The sequence below is a fragment of the Lampetra fluviatilis genome, chromosome 50 (assembly GCF_964198595.1).
Source record: "Lampetra fluviatilis chromosome 50, kcLamFluv1.1, whole genome shotgun sequence".
NCBI lineage: Eukaryota > Metazoa > Chordata > Hyperoartia > Petromyzontiformes > Petromyzontidae > Lampetra > Lampetra fluviatilis.
This window is the reverse complement of record NC_136324.1, coordinates 1,324,770-1,345,729: the sequence shown is the minus strand read 5'-3', so window position 1 is coordinate 1,345,729 and position 20,960 is coordinate 1,324,770. Positions and strand designations below refer to the sequence as shown.

General features: G+C 45.6%; 1 protein-coding gene across 3 annotated transcripts in view; it reads right to left on the bottom strand.

The window, feature by feature from the left end:
• LOC144948607 (kelch-like protein 9) overlaps nucleotides 1-20,960 on the bottom strand; it is a 116,310-nt gene that overhangs the window by 63,175 nt on the left and 32,175 nt on the right. For all 3 annotated transcript variants that reach the window (XM_078878199.1, XM_078878198.1, XM_078878200.1), the window contains 2 exons: nucleotides 19,003-19,097; nucleotides 12,836-13,056 (listed from right to left, as the gene is read on the bottom strand). The gene's annotated coding sequence lies outside the window, so the exon portion shown is untranslated. The remainder of the gene's footprint in view (nucleotides 1-12,835; nucleotides 13,057-19,002; nucleotides 19,098-20,960) is intronic.

The following is a 20,960-nucleotide window of genomic DNA, read 5'->3' as shown; positions in this document are numbered from 1 at the left end:
GGCAGGGCCTCGAGACTTGTTTTACGAGCGGAAGGCACAATAAAAAATCATGGCAATGGTGATCTAGCCGCATGTCGGCTCAATGCGAAAGGCAAGCTGGGTTCAACACATCCAGCATGACGAACAATATTTCCTTACGCGCACACCTATGCACATTGGCACAAATGCTTTAAAGTTGGTGGGAATGTTGGCAGCATTGTAGTTTAAATTATTTAACATACAATGCTGGGTGCAGAGAGCTCTGAAGTTTCCCTGCAATGTTGTTCTCAGTGTAGTGCTAAGGAACACCATGAAAATCACATTAACCATTTCGTTTACAATTCTCTGGGCGCCCAAAACAAATGAAGTCGGGATATTGGTCACCATGCACGTGTGTTTTTTCATACACCAGATCTACAGCCGCTATACAAAGCACACTGCACCTAGGGGGGGAAATTATTTTTTTTAAACCACAACTACACAATTTTCTATTAATATGCAATTAAATGACAATTTGGATTTGCAGCCAAATCAATTAAAATAAATCGCACAGCTGCTGTAAAGGGTTAAGGTTAACACACCATGAGGAAACGTAAAAGTAGTAATGTGTATGGTGTTTAATATTTGTTTTCCTTCCTTGTTGAAATATAAAGCTATCCCCCCCCCCCCCGTCTTAATGGGACAAGAGTTGTTAGCAAGGTCAATGTGCGAGGCACATGCGCACACAACGGGACGGTGAGCGAGCAGCAGCCAGAGCAGCCCACGTTTTTATCCTCGGGCACTGCAGAACACTGCACCATCTGTTCTCTTTAGATAGGCCACGCAATGCTGGGCGCTGCTGCGCAAAAATACCTTGGCACAAGAGCAATGCATCTGGGCAGCTGGCTGGGTCGCGACACTCCGTACCAGCGCGGACAAGGTGAATTTGAAGGAACCAACCGAGTTGAGTCGTGCATTTTCTTCTTTTTGAAACCAGTGCTACAAACAGTGTGGAAACAGTTCTATCACACTGGGAACATTTACTCAGGGACAGCACACTAATTTAAACACGGGTGGAAAAGTGAAAGAAGTGCGGCCCACACGACACACCGCGTGACAAAGTAAAAAAAAATAGTAATTATACGGATGTGACAGCCCTCAAATGATTAATAATGAGAATTTAGTAAAGACATTATGAGTAGCCACAGGGAGTATATGTTCGGTATAATTCCATCGGCTAGGCACACACAAAGAAACCTCAATTAGTATTGCAGATTGTAGGCGCAAGTGCTCTTGTGGCGAGTTTCTGAGTCCAGCACACACGCACACGCGTACAGGCTGGTATATCATGGAACACAATGTGCCACAATGTTCAAAGCTCTATATAGGCAAGGCTTTCTGGACGGGGGAAGAGGAGAGGAAAGAAAAGGAGCCATCCACTGCACATAAAAGTGTGACAGGAGGCTCAAACAGAGTTATAAATGTGCCCAACTTATCCTTATGCTGACAGCAAACATTAATAAACAATGCTGTGCTGTAAAATGCATGTTAGTGAAATATCTTTGCTTAACAACTTTACACGAAGGTTTATTTTTGGGTTTGAGTTATAGGTTTGGTCTGTAACTCGTTAAGTTCACTTTACACCAGCCCCATTACACCCGTTTTGGCAATGAGCTTTCTTTTACACCAAAGACACACCTACAACAACAACAACTACCGTTCACAACTAAGTGGCGGTTACGTCACCACGGCGCGTCACACTAGGTGCACTTTGGGGCCACGTGAAGTGTGGAAGGCCCACTGGCAGGTCACGGAACAGTCCCAGGTGCCATGGGTTGACCGACTTGAGATGAATGGTAGATGCACCAACACACACAAAATAAAAGACAGATATCCCCCCGTATAGCCTTAGCAGACTTTTTGGACAAGTGCTGTGAGTGAGCGCGTCCAAAGGCCAGCACAGCACACGAGGGGGTGAGTGATCAGCACCACACACGGCCGCCTTTGTCTCCCGAGTGGCGATGTTTACACACCGCACGAGTTACTCATTTGTGGCAAGGGGAGGAACAGAAACAGTTCAGAAAATCGTCACTGGCGGTGTTGGCCGCGAGCGGGAATCGAACTCGGGTTGCCGGGTTTGTCACGCAGTGCGCAAACCGCTTCACGACCGCTCCCCTACACACAAAGACAAGTACACACACACACATTTATGGGTTATCCTTAAGCAAAAAAAAAAAGGAAACTGTTGTTAATATTTAGGGATTCATCAAAATCGGCGGTGTATGGCTAACGAGCCAAACATGTGATGGTGTTACAGTTTAATAGAGAGCGATGAAAAACATCACCAGTGCACTTAGTTGGAGAAACATTGGCCCAAGGGAAGTGTGCATCATTCGTTATTTAATTATACACAGAGTACCCATTCACCAAAGACCAAATGTGCCCTAATTATAACTTAGAAAAAATACACAGGGATAAGTTTTGGCCTAATTAAAAATTCCCTGCCACCACTCTGCTACGCTACCACTCTAAATGTCCCTCCCGCCCCCCCCCCCATAGCAGGGAAACGTCAACAATTCAAGTAACCTCTGGCTGAACAAAAGAAAGCCTTGACCAATGTCATTGCAATACGTGCTGCGTCATAAACTAACATTCATTGCAAGCTAATGATTCCAGAAATAATGATCGAGGTATCATCGGCATAATTCCATTCTTGAGGTATTTATTTCTCTGGATTCCGTGAAATCAGCCAACAGGCTCACTAACTTTGTTCCAAGAAGCGGTGGTGCATCTTTAACGATGTCCCGTTATACCATCTTATCCGGGAGCATTTCATGTTTTCATACGCTGAAGACCATTGGCTACACATTCAAGTGCGACATCTTGAACACACTCTTCTTCATCTGAAACGCAGATTATTATTGGTTCCTGGGAATTGCCAATCGTCATCCTCCTTTTTTTGCTGCTTTCACGCTTCCCCCATTTCTTGCAACGACATCTGCAAATTGTTTGTTGAGTTCGACTACTGTCCTCATTCTTTCCCGAGCAAATTTTTCTCCATCTCCAAGTTCCATATTTTGTAAGGCATCTCCATCTTTCCTCTTCCTCAACAAGTGTTTTGTGGTTTCAGAAAAAATGTCAGGTTTGTTCTTTTGAACTTTTTCCATCACTTGCGAGACACTGTAACTACAATAGTTATACAATCTGTTACGACGATAGTTATTGCATTGAAATAGTGACATTCCATTTAATGATTTTGCTTCGAGGCATTTGAATCTGTTGCTTGAGAGTTACAAAATTTCCAACGCCTAACCTCGATATTTGATATTCACGATTTTTTTTTGCCTGTAATTAGCATTGCTCTCCCTTTGGCTATGTCGTAATTCAACTTGCGACACAAAAGACCAAGATTCCCCAGATAGCCTGAACAGACTTTTGAGGCAAGTGCTGTTAGCGAGCACCTATGAAGGCCGGCACGGTGCACGAGGGGGTGGGTGGCCAACACCACGCCCAGCCGCCTTTGTCTCCCTAGTGGCGATGTTTACACACCGCACGAGGTACTCATTTGAGCCTAAGTCGACCTAGGGGAGGCCCAGGACCGTTTCAGATAAATGTCACTGGTGTTGGCCGTGAGCGGGGAATCAAACTTGGGTGACCGGGTTCGTAGCGCAGCGCGCTAACCGCTAACACTATCGCTCCCTAAACTTGCGACACACACAAGGTCATGGTCACTTGCTGCATCAAATTGTGTCGAGTAGAGAGACATCTCTTGACGATGTGGGGTTTGCCTGTTAGAATCACGTCAACCGTGTTTCTAATGTCCCCATTTGGACTACTCCACATTAATTTTCTCGTGCATATGTCTATGCAAAAAAAGGTAGATAAAAAATTACCTCAAGATTTAAGGACATATTAGCCTCTCATCGCAAGCACATAAATTGTTCACGAAGTTCATTGGAAACAGATAAATGTTAAATGTCAAGGCCAGAGAACCATATAAGCAGAGGCTGGACTTATGAAGGCTTCATCTACCATAAAATACATCCATAAGATGAGATTCAGGAAAAGGCAAATTAATTTAAGATACCATCATGCCCATCCTTTGTAGACCACGATAGAAATGTATGCAATTATCCACGCTCTCCAAAAATCCAAGGTCTAAATAAAACAATATATTTAAAATAACAACATTTTTTTAAAAATAGAACATATATACTGACATTGCACCAAATAGAAAATTAGCAGACACAATTTAAATGTGTTTTTCACAGCGCCATTCGAAGATGCTTTCCGAAAATTAGATTGGAGAAACAAAGGCGCAAAAAGAAATTGAGTTAACGTTAACTACCACAGATTCGCGAATGACATGTTCAAAAAAAGTCAAGAGACAAACACGGAGGAAATTGCAAGTAGAACTTGAGAAAAACAGCTGCCAAGTGGGGCTCAACAACAATACGACCAAAACCAAAGTAGCATCCGACAATTTGCCTCCACGACGGAAGAATATTCGTGCAATGACTCAAGTGGAAAATTCCGCAGGCGGTCACTGAAGGTGGAGTGGCACCAACGTGATGAAATAAAGAGAAAAACACGAGAATGAGTGCTTTTAGAAAACTGAAATTCGCAATGAAATGCAACATATCAGTATACCTGAATAAGAATGATTTAATCAGCACATACTATCGGCTGCGATATAAGGATCAGACACCTGGAAAAGTAAAACAGATACAAAAGTTGAAGAGTGCAAGGCGGAAAGAAGAGGTGCACGATCGAAATGAGACCGAGAAACAGAATGAGGAACAAATGAATTCGATGATATATGCAAGGTAAAGACATCATATTGACCGTTAAGAAAAGTAAGCAAAATATTTCCAAATTAACATATGCATTTGCTTCTCAACACGAGTTTGCTGAAAAAACTAATCAACTGGAATACTTGCCCACGTGACGACCTCGTTCAATTGGCTTTGTCGTGAGGTGGGGGGGGCTTACAGCAAAACAAAAAGACTACGATACCGACAAGATCGAACCCAAAACAAATATATTTTGAATAATATTGGTCGCGAAAGCCCACGGATAAAACGAAAAGTGGGCTTGTGCGGGGCACGTCGCAACAAGGGATAATGGCCGACTATTCAGACTGACGACCGAGTGGCAACCAAAGCAGAAAAAGTACCAGCGAGGGCGTCCACCGTGGAGGTGAAGCGATGGAATCAGCTTGAGTGCAGGTGGCGGACGGATGGATGGATGGTTGCGACGCAAGAAAGTATGAGGCATTCATCCAGCAGTGGATATATCGTGGCTGATTATGATGACAGTGATGAATGCTCCCAGCAGCAGCTCTGCTTCAGAACAGAAAATGTCTGAAGGCCCCCTGGACAAACAATGTTCTCACATATACAGGGTGGCCCAAACATCAGGACACAGAGGATTATTTCATGTATTTTAACACCGGCGCGATGTAGGTAATTATTTATTTAGTTTTCCCATTATCAATATCTCTATTTCTTCTTCTGCCTGTGAGGGTCACCTCAATTCCGTCGTTTACAAAACTCTACCCAAAATCCTGGAGACTAAACATAATAATTTGACAAACATCTAAATGGTACATCTGTAATCATAAAAAAAAGTCCTCATTTCATTTAAAAAGAAAATTAATGCCTGCATTATTATTCATGGAAGTCAATTTGAACAGTTAAATAACCCTGAAGGTAAAATGAAAGCACGAGTGAATATTATTCAGAAACTTGCAGGAACAACCTGGTGGAAGCGACGCCAGCAGGTTGAAGTCATCGACGCAGGCCCCTCTCACTACGGAGCGCCGTGCCCCGGTGTGGGGTGCGAGCCCTCGCACGAACCTCGTCGACGCCGAAATAAACAACGCGCTTCGTATCATCGGCGGTTCCCTAAAGCCTACTCCGCTCCCGTGGCTTCCTGTGCTGGCGAAGATCGCTCCGGCCAACGTGCGACGCGATGATGCGACGGACACGGGAGTACAACAACAAGATAATGAAGAACTTCACTCTGCCGCTCCGTCAACATCTAAAGGGACCCCCACGCTGCCCAAGGCTAAAATCCAGGAAACCGTTCTGGATAAGCGCCTCAGCTCTCGCAGCAGAACTTGAAGACACGGCCACTCGGTGCTCTGAATCGTGGGCGGCTATGGACGTGGCAAACAAAAACTAATTCACGATGCGACGGTGGAATTACCGGGATTCTCTTTTCCACGACGACTATGGACCACGCTGAACCGCGCTCGAACACGACACGGCAGATGCGCGTACACGTTCCATGAATGGAAGATCAAAGGATCGCCCGACTGCGACTGTGGAGAAGACCGAACCATCCAAGCACGTCGCCGATGCATGCTCCATCCATGCACATCCTGGCGGTATCGCCGAAATCCACAATGCGTCAACCACATCATTGGACTCGATGAGGAACCTTTGCATTCAATTAGAACGATCATTAAGAAAAAAAAACTGTTGCTTTTCACAATGCCATACGAAAGAAGAAGAATTTGATTTGTTGAAATTAATATAATAACCCTTTGTGTCCTGACTACTGGGTCACCCTGTCGATATCTTGCACACTTCAGAGCAGCAGAAGAGAAGAGAGTTAGCTAATGATGACAGTGGAAACGGTTTCTTTCTCAGCCAGTGCTGCTATACCACACTGCCAACATAGGTTTTTGAAGTTTGAGATGAAACACCTAAGCCTTTTTTTTCTTCCTTCGCTGCAAAAAACTCTCCCCGTTATTCCACGACCTGTCAAGGCTTTATCCATCTTCATTATTAAACTGGACTCTTCTCTGCATCTTTCAAATAAATAAGTGGATATTTTCAAGACAATAAACCAGGTATTAACCGTGTTAAGCATAGAGTAAACTGCAACAGCCTCATTGATCAATGCTAAATTGTGGGAAGACAAGATTGGTCGTCCTTTTCTAACACACATGGACAATTCCATTATTGATTGAAGGCCACTAATAGGGGTGAGACACAGTGACGCAAGTGTGCCTAGAGACACACGTGTGCCTAGTCTACACGACTTATGAGAATCATGTTGCCATGATTAGCCGCTGCTACATACACTGTATGCAGAAAGTTATTTACCGCACCACAAGAGGTTTACGACAGCACACCATCAGTGAGACCAGCGAGGCCGAGAGCGCTCATCCTCGACGCTGCCTGCACGCATTGCGAACAGGACGAGGCTACGGCGGGCGAGAGGGGAACACCAATTGAATGAAAAATCGGTGAGGATGGATGCCGAGGGCGGCTTGACACGTGGGGATTGACGGAGCAATGGGAACTCAAAACACAGATCTCTTCCAACTCGCACTCAATCACAGTCCTTTCTCAATAGTGTGCTCCTTACGGAACACCTACACCCCACCTCTCTTCTATGTCTCTCTTGCTATCGCCTCCTATCCTTTCCCCTCCTTTTGTATTGGCATGCCGCAAATTCTTGTTTCGAGAGAGACGGAGAGAGACATTTCTCTATTACTACCAACAGCAATGACAGTAATGATAACATAACGGTAACAATTCACGGCGGGCAAACGTGTTGTCAGTTAGCGCGGACTTGATGAATTGGGGATCAGCAGAGGTTTTTCAGTCTAGGCGCTACCTTTCGAAGTTCGTGCGAGCCGTTGATTAACGGTGCACGCCGATAATAGCCGGCAGTTCGTGCACAGCTAGCAGGCTGTCTTGAAAACACTCTCACTTGGTTTTCTGCCAGGTGTATTGGTCTGTTGCTCGGGACGTGGAACCAAATACACAAGCATCCGATGAGCAACTTAAAATTTCCAATTCACCTTTTAAATTAATTACCCAACACCACCAACCCCGACGAAAGCGCGCAGGACGACCGCTTATCGAATCGGAGGGACCGCCGCGGCCGCATGCTTTTTTACGTGCCCAGCCGATTCCACACGGGAGGCAAAATGTGTTAACAAGCACTCACTTAATAGCGTACAGACCGAGGGCTACATTTCCGCTATTTTTTAGCGAGGCACCAGGCGCGGGATTAACACGGTAATCTTTGCCCCCGCCCGCCCGCCCCCTGCGACTATAACGAGCGCGTATGGATACCTCTCATAATTTTCCTGCCATAAGCACGGCTTTAAGTGACGAGCAGGCGCACGGGGTGGCTACGCACGTCATAACCGAAACCCGATACGCGGCGAGAGACGCCTCGCCAACGTTGACATCCCCCCCCCCAGCCCTCCAGCGCCCGCCTGGCTGTAACCTTGCCGGGCAGCAAATACCGGCAGGGCCACCAACCATTGGAAAGTGCCCGGCAACTGCCGCTGCTCCACAACACCACCGGGGGAATGCAGTGCTCCCCTCGGCACCTGACGGAGTTGTTGTGGTTGTGTGTGTGTGCCTCCGACATTGCTCAGGATAACAATCATCGTCATCGTGATTGTGATCGTCTGCGACACAACACCGCGGCAGCGTCCTATTAATGTTTTGTGTAATTATTTTTGATTGCGCAGGTAATAACAGTGAAAGGGGAAAAAAATATTTAAGTAATGCTCGCCTATTCTTAGTCCTTAATAGTACTGCACAGCCCCCAATGTACAAATTACAACAACAACTTGCATTGTGCTCTTAACGTATAAACCGTCTCAGAGCTGCACCAATTTGTATTGTTCTATCCATCCCTCCACTGCCCTACTGTTTAAATCCAAGCACTGTAATATACATATTGACCTGATCTAAAATACACTGCATTTAATCTTGATTTGAAGCTTTCGTGACTGCAGGAATTCATACTCTTTGGCTCTTTCGGTAAAGTTACGTAGGTATGAAATAAAATAAATCACGACGTTTCGGGCGCAACACAAGCATCCATCATCAGATCATCAGATGATGATCATCAGATGATGATCATTAGATCATCAGATGATGATCATCAGATGATGATCATTAGATCATCAGATGATGATCAGATGATGATCATTAGATCATCAGATGATGATCAGATGATGATCATTAGATCATCAGATGATGATCAGATGATGATCATTAGATCATCAGATGATGATCAGATGATGATCATTAGATCATCAGATGATGATCAGATGATGATCATTATATGATGATCAGATGATGATCATTAGATCATCAGATGATGATCAAATGATGATCAGATGATGATCAGATGATGATCATTAGATCATCAGATGATGATGATCGTGTACCGAAAGAATCAAAGAGTATACACTGCATTTTCCAAAGATGAACCAAACTTCACACAGCTGTCGACTGTAATGCACAGGTTGGTTGAATCAATGCTGGCCTCGCTCAGTGGCGCATTGCCACATAAATTAATATTAATATATAGTCATTGACCAAAGGGTGCCTGTCAAGGCATTTGTTGGAATTTGCTTGGATACTACAGAGCGCCGAGCAATTTACTAATGTAGAAGGTCAGAAGCAGATTATTCTCAGAACATAATTACTGAACACATATGTCAAACGAATAAGCCCGATTCAGTTTGTTCAAAATGACAGTTTCGGATGTGGCCAATGTAGTGGCTGCCAGTTTCTATTTAAATTGGCAAAAACTGAACCAGTTGTACGGGACCACATTTGACCACGAGTGCTAAAACAACTTCGCTCTGGTCAGTCATTCCAGCAGCGAGGAGCAACTATGCCAAACCCACATGCATCATTATCATCATCATCTCATGTGCTCTGCTCCGCGTAAATTACTAACGGCATACAATACATCGGTCAATTATACAGCCGTTTAGTGCCCAAGGGGAGGACAATTCTGAGAAAGTTCGAAAGAAGATCAAGGTAATAACGTTATGTAAAACTGCATCTAAATAATGCACTTAACATCTAATTTTGGTAACTGTAAGAGTAAGCATCGTCTCACAGCAGGAAAGCTGCAAAATCCAATTTCACCTTTATCCATCATGTAAAAAAAAGTGTCGTTTTCAGCATATTTAGTCAGTGCTAGGTTTTAAAAGCCAACAAATCACATTGCATTCCCATAGCGACGCTCCTTTACATATTCTCAGCCTATCTGGAGATGAATATCACTATTGTTTCACTGGGAAATTGAAAAAGTGCGAAAGAGCGTTATCATGTGATAAATGCTCTGCGGTTTATTTCCCCACCAATCCCCCCCAATGTCATCTGCCAATGTCGCAAGCCACCCTTAGAAGCAGGGTGTACCTTGAGGGAGAATTATAAAACATATAAAAACACACACACAAGTGAGTTGCTGCCACAAAAGCGTAATGGTGAGCGCACCGGACTTACAATCCAGCGGTCGCCGGTTCAACCTCCCGGCATGGCAGCCGAAACAACGGCGCACGTTCCTTAAATCCCCCCCGACCTCTGTCCACCCGGCAGTATATAACTGGGTCAGTCAATCGGCAAGACCGCGTGTGGTGGGGTAAAGTGTAGGACACATCTGGCCAGCGTGGAATCGCAGGTCAAAATACCCTATCGTGAGGCTCTCCAGAGCTCCCACTAGCGGAGGCCCTTTTGGCAGCAGTGGCATGAGCAAGAAATTGCAGGTCCTGAGCCTTTTAAAATAACAACATACAGAAGCGTAATCCCTACACACAGAAGACCACACACTACACTTATGCCTACTGTGTGCACGAGGGAGTTAGGGTGACCACTATAAGGCTAGTCACCTGTTACAGATTATCTCCATTAGTCCTTTTATTTTTTGTACAGATTTGTTTTCATCTTTACTAACCCAAGCCCACCATCCCACTGTTGAAGGGTGTGCCAACCTCATGAAGGGCACAAATTTAAACCGCAACAGTGATAAGCCACTTCATTGGGCTATCATTTGTGGCTAGATCGCTTCTGAAAAAGAGCTGTACAGCTCAGTGAGCATTACCTGGTAAAATAAAAAAAATAGTTCAGTGAAATACAATTGTTTAGTTTATATGCCTGCCAACAATCCCAAGTTGGCAGGTATAATCTTAATTTTTATTGGGATTTTTTTTTACTAAATAAATGCATACAAAGTTAAAATGAAGAAAACGGTTTAATTTTTAAACGAGTGAAAATGCTGTGCATCAAAGCTTCCTAATTAGGCAGCTTGGTTCTAGTTTTCATGTATAACCCTTGAGAGATTTCTTTCTATGCAGTTTCTTTTCATAATCAGACTGAAGATGTCACATCTCATTTGCATCAGACGCAAGCTTGTTACGCATGAGGTAGACGGTACGTAAGCGGAATTCAGACGTGACCTGTTTTTCTATGTGCATTAAATACAAAGGAGATGTTTTGTTGTTCTTGTTGTTGTTGTTATCTTTCTGCCAGTGGTAATGCAGTGCTTGAGTTAATGTGCTTTTTGAGGCAATGCAGAAGAAATGTACAGCTGAAGAAAAATAAATACTTAATTGAAATGACCACCGTAAACAAAAGTTTCACAACGTAATTACATATTGAACCAAAGGAATACCAAATTGAGCTTACGGGACATATCAATCCGAATAAAATATTAGTTTTGGGGATTTTTTTGCCTTCAATGATGAATAGAAAAACATATCTTCTGATTTTGGCAAAAGATCACCGACATTGTGCAAGTGCGAGCAGGCAGCAGTGTGATCTCGAAAGCCTGCCGGAAGCATTCCACCTTGCCAGGGAGGCCAGCCACAAGCCCCAAACAGTGGCATTTGCCAGCCGCCAACATCTGATTTATCTCGCAAGTCGAATCATGGGCAAGTTGCAATGAGGCTTAAGAGAATTGAAGCTTATGGTGAGCACGGAGACGAAATATAAATTATTGCTTTTTATCATAGTCGAGATGGTTCAAAGCCATTTTGTCCCCTTTTATTTATAGCATTATGAATTTATTTGCTTACTTGTCGGTGGAGGTGGCGGGAGTGGAGGTTGCTGGGGGCGGGGGGTCTGTCCTTCTCCCCCATATCTGCCGCCTTTTACGAGCGGTTCCCGGAGTTGAATACGAATCGCCTTCAGTCCGCCGGGACCGCCGGGGAGGTCTCGCAATTGAGCCTTTTGCCGAAGGCATCGTCACGGAAAGGGCTTTCGAAGGCAGCCCTCCTCACTATTCTCTGCGTGAACGCGACTCATCCGTCGGAGCCGCGCCCCAATTTTTTTTCTTTCATGCTTCTGCACGCGCGAGCAAGCGTGCGACGGGGAAATGGGAATGAGCACCATCTGCGCATTTTTCCCCAATGAGGGAGAGAGCCTCCGAGTATGGCCCCAGCACCGCTAGCCGAGACGAAGACAACATCGTCCAATTTGCCCCCAATGAAACGGTGGCTCCGAGGCACGTTTAATTAACGTCGGACAGAACGCATGTGACACGGCTGCCCCAGGACTAACGCGGGTTTAACCGTTTCTCGTACGGCACCGTTTTTATTTCCTCTCCCGCCATCTGTGCTTACATTTTCCCGAGCAACAGAAGGGAAAATGAATACGATTGGACTTTAATGCCTGCTGCATGTGTCTATTATCAAGCGCTCGCAAGCGAATAAGCGTGTCTAATGATGGATGCAGGTTCAAGAACAGTTTGCTGTGGCATATAAAGAAATAAAAAATGAAAACCGGTTGCAGCTGCCAATGTAAGCCATTACAACTATATTTCCGCATGCATTCAGAGAAGGGGAGTCACCGAGGTTAACGAGCAAAACCACATCTCAGCGACGGCTCCATTTGATTTGTCTGACCATCTTTTTTTCCCATTCCCGCACACCCCACGTACCATGGGCTCTGAATCGTCAACCCGCGGCGTCCCTCCGTTCGGAGCACGCTTCCGAAACATTACCTCACAACCCCGCGGTTCAATCTACCGACCCGGCGCGGGGTAAAATCCACAGAGCTCGTCAATGCCGCGGCGAGGTGCAATGACGGCGGCGCCAGCTCACCCGAGTGGAAGAGACGTAGGCGCTGGCGCTCTTGATAGCTCGCCGCACGAGAGCCGGGGGGAAGCGATGGGGGCAGCGTGGCCCGTGGCGCTGCTTCAAGGTTGGAGGTTAAGCTTCATGGCGAGCGGCTGGCCCCCCAGCTGCAGATCGCGCTGCTGTGCATTGCCGTAATAAAGATGCCCGGGCGTAAGAGCGGGGAGCGGGTTACGCATCAAGTGATCCTGTGCAAAGGTAGATGGGGACAAAAAAACAACAGAAGGGAACAGAGGCTCCTGCATGGGTCTTGGAAATGTCATCCAAAACTTAAACAATACCGATATTAGTGTTTGCCTAGTAATGCACGTATATATTGTCTCTACCAATTTAATTCTTGATGAAAGTGCATGGTATGAAGGAGAAAAAAAAAACACTCTAAATACACACAAATGAGCATTATGTACATGTATACATGTTTAAACATAAAATGAGTGATTTTAAATACATTTAATGAGTATTTTATATTCCAATATGATGGGGTGGCAGTGGGGTAGTCGTACGTCCACTGCCCTATGAACCCGGTAGCCCGAGTTCAGTTTCTGGCTACATCTTGCATTACTGGCAATTGCTACTTTGATGAGCCAAGAATGTATGTTTGTGTGTAACGCGCGTGACGTCACTCCACATGCCGCACCCCCCCCCTCCCCCCGGTCATTAATATTCATGAGCGGGTGGATTTTTAAACTCACGTAGAAGGTCGAGCGGAAATATAAAAAAGTCGCAAATTCGCTTTAAGTTTTGACGTTTCTTTATTGAAAGTGAATCTAATAAACAATTCTATGCAGCAACAAAGTGGATTTAGTGTCTTTATTAATTTCTTCAGCACTTGAGCCAAAAGATAAGTCTAATTTATGCTTCTACGTTATGGTAAAATAGACATTTCTCGGTGATTTTCCAGATATTGTATCGAATTCCAAATTATTTCAACCCAGCGACCGAAAGCAGAAGAGAATAAAGTATCAGAGCAGTGAATTTGAACAAATTGAAGGTCAGTTATATACAGTGCTACAGTGAACTGCAGTGAAGTGTTTTAGTACTTCGTTTTATGCTGGATTCACTGCCATTAATACAGTGCTACAGTGAAATGCAGTGAAGTGTTTGATGACATACTTTCGTGCAAGATTCACTGCCATAAATTTTTTACACAAGATACAATTTTCTTTAATATTACAGCTTCCGTGCTAGGATGGGCAAAATGCTAGTTTACAATAGAACCCAGTATGGCCACAGCCAGGCCTTCACCAATCCCCACTGACCAGCGAGGTGAAGTATGGTCAAACAACCCACACGACCAACTTGGACAGAATTTTACCCGGCATTGATTTTACTATGGGCAGTAAATGTATCAGTCACGGCATGTGGATGAGGTTGTTTGACCATACTTCACCGTGCTGGTCAGGGCCGATTGGTATGTGTGTTGTTTGACCACAAGTTTAATTGTTGCTTCCCAATAAAAACCACATTCACCATCCCCCAATATACGTACTGAAAATGAACTTTCTGCGCGCTGTGTGATTTGTATTTATCAGCCCAAGTGTGAACTAATGGAATTTTAATTGCAACAACAACGCAACAATAAACGGAGAGCAACAGCAACGATACTCGCGTAAGACGCGCACTGCCAACGTCGGCGTGAATAAACGCTTAAACTGCGTGGAATCAAAACAAAAATCCTCCTTATGAATCACGGAATGCAAGAGACATTAACAGGGCAAATGAACACGTTTTGTCTAGACTCCCCAGGGGTGCGGCCCCGGAGGTGTGCAGCATGGGAACGCAAAATCAACAACAAAACAAAAGGTCAACAACAACACGTGCTTGGGCTACCCCTCGGTCATGCAAAACAGGCACCGAATCAAAGGCTGCTTCATCCTCTGAAGGGGGATGGGCTCAGCCGATTGTTGTGCTTGCTTGGAACAGCACAACCCCCCTCCGTCGCCACAGGAAGCATTCGGTGGTGTGCAAAGGTCAAGGACCAATTAGCCCCACGCAAAATTAAAAACATAGGATACAATATCGCGCCCGTGCAATCAATCTGTAACAATTTATAGCACGCATTACGTCCTATGGAGTATTTAATTCGGACTGACGACTGCGCAACGAGATGTCAAACAGCGCGCGCGAGCGTGTGAACATTGCACGTAACGACGTCGTCGGGAACGCGGGGAAGGGAGGACTGAAGTGTGACGTCACGAGACATCACACACGATGATGAGGCATGCACAGCGCAGTATTCCCTCGATATTCACGAACCTGCGAGCCGCAATTTTGGCTCCCCGCGAACCGCATGCGGAACTACATACCACTGCATGGGGAGCGTAAAGTGATGAGAGATAAAGTGATGCGAGACATTGATGAGATTAAGTGATATGTCATTTTCATGTATTCAATAAAACGTTTTCCTAGGCCAATATCATAATCTGCGAAATTTGCTATTCACAAGCATTCATAATATAGGTTTTTGGGCCAGATCGCGTTATTTATAAATGTGTCGTAACCCTCCACCACCCGACACGGCCAAACAGTAAAAAATGTGTCACGTTTTTCAAAGGACAAAATTATTCACTTCTTTAGCCCACCGGTGTGCTGAAGAGAGAATCAACAGCATTTTGAAATTTGAGTAGTACGACGTTTCGCTGATAATTACAATCAGCTTCATCGGGCAAGAATGGTGAAGCTCTCCTGTTGCTTCCGGTCTAAAATAGAGCAGCATCAGGGTGACTTCATTCTTGCCCGATGAAGCTGATTGTAATTATCAGCGAAACGTCGTGCTACTCAAATTTCAAAATGCTGTTGATTCTCTCTTCAGCACACCGGTGGGCTAAAGAAGTGAATTATTTTGTCCTTTGAAAAACGTGACACATTTTTTACTGTTTGGCCGTGTCGGGTGGTGGAGGGTTACGACACATTTATAAATAACGCGATCTGACCCAAAAACCTATATTATGAATAATATTGGTCGCGAAAGCCTCCGTGTTAAAATCACAAACATGTCCAAAACGTATTCCTCACCGCGAATAACGAGAGAATGCATCAACGGCAAGGCGGATCCTCGTGGTGCTGCTTTCCTCTTCATGTTTCTTGCAACCCTTTGATCAATGTGGCCGGATTTCTGCAGGGTAAGACCCTGATAGCAACTGAAGTTGTTGTTGCCTATTGGATCGTCTTCACAAGAGTAACCGTGTCTCCCGCCCCCCCCCCCCCAACGGTTTAGGCAGATGGACAGAGCTAATACCTCAACAGTTTCCATCTCCGTTGGAAACATTAAAAAAATGTATTCCACAGGGTACATTAAAGTAAAAACTGAGTTGGACAGCGAATGAATTGAACACAGCTTAGCTGTATTACACTATGATTACTTTAAATTGAATCGATGGTTGAAATTACTTATAGCAATTTGCAATCCGTCTGCGAAACTGCTGTGATAAATGATGTATTGATGACAAGAATCAGGATGATGATGATGACAGCAATGAAGTACTGTAACGGTGAAGTTTTAATCTTTGTACGAATCTCACTCTGCACAACTACTTGACCGTTCTGATCAATATCTCATCTGAAAAGCTCTCGGACGGATGTTTTGAGCAATATCCTAGCATGTTCTGACACTTCTGAATTGCTTTTGAAAAAAAAAACTAATTTGGAAAACATGTCAAAAATCAGCACGTCCCAAAGGTGTTATTCTTCATCTTAAAGTTAGTAAATAAAGGCACTCTTGAGCACTGAGAAAAGTAAACGGGCTTCGGCAGCACACTTGGTCGCTGGACGGGACGACGATTGGCGTTCGAGACCAAGGACGGTGGCAGCTAAGCGAGGACTTGTGCCCAAGAGGACGTCCGCTGCGGAGATGGAGCGATGAAATCAGCTCGAGCGCAGGTGCTAGGTCCATTGTTGCACCACAGGACCGTAATAAGAGATGCCGACAGTTTGAAGGGGCCTTCATCTAGCAGTGGATTGATCATTGCCGAGTATAGTGATGACGACGACGATGACATTGAATTCTCTGTCAGACAAACCTTCATCTTGCTGGACGGTGACGTTCGTGTTCACAAGCACCCTCAACTTGGCCACAGCTTGGCTTCACTCACTTATGCATTTGGAATACATTTATCAGATGTCTGTGAACCTTCACAGAATGAACGCATGAATTTAGCCCCACAAATGTATGTATGTGTGTATAACTTCTTTCGCACCGTACGTAGCCAACAGAGCGAATCGGAGGTGCGGTGGAAGCACAAACTAAACACAAAAAGCAGCTCTATAGAAATCCGTTTTCAATCTAAATTTAAAGGCGCACAGCTCCGGTGGTTTCACTTCGCAGTAGACCGCTGAAGGCTCAAGAATCAAAGAACAATAGTTATACACGAGACAACAAAAATACAGAAACAAAAAATACCACACGAGGTTGTAGGACGGTCAATGAACGACAGGCCAATTTGACCGAATCGATGCAATTCACGACGGGGTAAGTGATGCGGGGATTATAATTATTTATACACGAGATGCCGACACCGTGCACGCACAACAGGTTTCAACCTTCACGAGTCCACTTGCGGAGTTATAGACGAGCTTTGCCCATACTTTCAAGAGCACTGCGACCTCACATTTGTCAGCCAAAGCCGCGAGTGGATCGCGAGCAAACTACCGCACACCGCCCAATAATTTGCCGTCTCTGTCCGTTTCTCCTTCTCACGCTCAATCACGCTCTCTCTCTCTCTCTCTCTTAAAGTCACCTTCACTCACTAGTTTCCACCCCTCACTCAAAACTCACTTGTTCTCTAGCTCACCCCACGACCCCCCTTAATCTCCCCCTCAACCACCACCGTTATACTCTTCCCTCTTCATAGTCTCATTATATGGCTCTCGCTCACTCATTCGCCATTCATTCAATCCATTCATCATCATCATAATCTACCGTCATCAATTTCGCTTTCACCGAATTCACGCGCCACAGATTGCTTCCTCTCATCTATTTCATCCACCTCATCGCCGCCATTACATTCATATGTTGCAGCGTTGTTAATTCCTTTTGTAAAGCGCCTGATTAAGGCGCCATATACATTCCCTTAAGATAAGAAGATAAGATCACGTTAATTCGCTGGGCACCGGGCACCGCTGGTCACGTGTGCACCAGGATCCCAACGAGCCCTTTGTGCCACTGAAGCACTGACGAGAGACAGTTCGAGAAGAACAGCTCATCTCTGCGAATCAGAAATGCCGCCAACTAAAGATCGATGCAGCTGGGTGAGCTATGGCTGGGAGACTTGACCCCATGTGTAGGTCGCAAATACAAAATCCCAATCATCGGTTCGTCCCGCGGACCAACCCACTGACAGGAGTCGTCGTGCTCAGGATAACCTTGCCCCTGCCACACGGATGGTGACCTTTCGTGGGGGTACGAATGAGCACCATCCCACAATTGAAAGATATTGACCCTCACTTTGCTGTTGGTTTTAACCGAATGCAAACACTGTCATACAACAACATCAAGCTATTGGCATTAAAGGCTTTGGGTCAATGCATCAAGTTTTTTCCCCTAATTGGGAAATTTCTTTCACGAGGATCGACACAGTCCAAAACTCGCTCACTCATTGCGCTGCATCATAAAACGGTATCCATGCAATTACATTAAGACGGAATCCTTTTGTCTCCCGCCTTGCCAAAGTGCCGAGTGTCAGTTGTTGGCAACGCTTCCAGATGCGAAAAAATCCTAGGTGCATACCCCGCAAGACGTCGCTGAACGATGTACCAATGAGACCGACGGGAGGAAATGACGGCAATTATTTCACGTTACAACTCAATGTCGTTGACATTTTAGTGAAAAGGCCGCACACTTTGAAATCGGAGGCCAATTTATCGAATGCGCGAAAAAAACTTGCATTCAAACGAACACGCGCACCAAACGTCAAACTCCGGCAATATCAACAGTGTTCACTGGCCGGCAATGCGCGCGTTTAGTTTTTGTCGTTACAGCATGCATGTGCATGCAGAGCATGTGCGTGCGTGCGCACGAGTAGAGGAAGGAGGGCACGGATCGATAGGAGCGTACGTCAGCGGCCGTGCTCGCGTGCACGCCGGCTCCGCCGAGGACCGCGTGCTGTGCGTTTTTGCTCTAATTGCCTCGTACTCACGGCGCTCAGAGGAACTCCAGTGCGCCAGTATTTCCGCCGCGGGTTAAGAAGAAAATCCCGCTGAGCGTCCTGAGCAGCTGCGTTCATTCGTGGCGCTGAAAGAGAAAGGAAGAAAGGAGGGGGGGGGCGGTGAAGGTTCCACAGGCAGCGAGAGATAAGGAGATGGGTTTTCAAAGAGCCGTTCCTGCGCGAACGGAGCTGCTCGCTCACAAAACGGACTTCTGCGGTCGTCAAAAAAAAATACTCAACTCCCCCCCCCCCCCTTGTGTTGTTGCTGACCTCACTTCGACAAGGTTCGGAGTCTGCAAGTGCGGTCGATCTGTCCCACTGCTGGAGCCCTACGAACACAGCGCCCAACAACACGACGTGTGGCAAGAAATCACGGCGAAGTGCTTTTTCCCCGGGCTGAAAGGCTGCAGGGCAGAAAGAGTGGGTTTATATATATAAGCTCAGGTAGCCAGCATGTGCACTGGTGACTTCACACGGCTAAATATAAGAGGCGGTCGACGCGGGTGCCACTTCTCGCTGCCCCGGATTCCCACGGCACACGGATGGCGCTAAACGGTCTGTGCGCTCGCACGCAGCGCAGGCAACCTGACGATGCTGCTAAACGGCTCGAAACAAATCCCTTGCTCGGTGGACATGGCTGCAAATGCATTCCGGCGGGTTGGTGTGCATTCACGAACGGCCGTACTCACGCACGGGCACAAGTCAGTGGTAGATGTGCCACGGTGGCGAGATGTTAACGACCTCGCCTGGTATGCAGGAGGTCTGGAGTTCAAACTCGACCCTGACACCTAGTTTGCATGTTCTCCCAATGGTTACGTGGATTTTTTCTCCAGGTCCTTTGGTTTTTCCATCGACATTTAGAACCATGCGTTTAAGAGTATTTGGCTGCTATAAATTACAACATAAGCCACTTCGTTCAGCTATCATTTGTGGCCAAGTCGCTTCTGATAAAAAGCAAATAGCTCAGTGGGCTTTACCTGGTAAGATAAACAATTGTTAAGTTTTATTTGCATATTTTTAAGTGATTTGTTTACCTTTCCTGTACTTTGCACTCCTGTGATGTTCTGAATTGTTTGTTGTTGTAAGTTTCTGATCCCGTGACCCTATCAGACATCTGTGAAAGAGCTTTATAGCTCATCGGATTCCTCCAGTATAAATACATATTCAGATTCTGTGCAGGAAGATGCACACAAGACGTGCGAATCACTCAGAACATTGCCACCCATGTAAGTAAAGAAAATCCATAATTATGATGTCTAGCATCCCCCAAATCGGGGGGGGCGGAGTCTTATGCCTTTGCAAAATATAACTTGGAAAAAATTGTGGGTTCTAAACTTAGCACGCATACCTCTAGTTTTGTATATTTCCAAACAAAACCACATAATCTACGCCTTAATTTATGATTTCATTGTTTCCCAATTGATAACAATCAAGCAATCAGCGTCTGGTAACGAGATAAAGAATTCGATTCTAAATCTCGCACGGCAGCGCAAGCCGTGGTCAGAATGGGTCCCGCAAAAGTGAGGTTTCACGGCACTCTCCGTAAAAAAAACATAATTCAACTGGCCTCTTTCAACTCTCCGCAGCGCAACTCACACGCTCGTCTCTACACCCCAAAGCAGGGCCGTCATCACAGCCGGCCGTCGTTTCCCCGCGGCAGCCACCGCCATCTGGAACGTGGCCATCATCATCATCCTACTGGTGCTGCTGCACATTCATAGCTGCAATGGATTTCGGTCGCCGAACGAATACATTACGAGGTCGCAAGCATTACACACAAAGTGCATGCCACAAACGAACCACAATACCTTGCTGATATCGTCAAGGAGTATAAACCAGCAAGCGAATTCCGGTAATCCTCGCAGCAGCAGCAGCAGCGACTTTTGGCTAGCCATCGAACAAAGGTGGTCACCGCATTGCACGCTTTTAGATGCGCTTCTGCGGCCGTC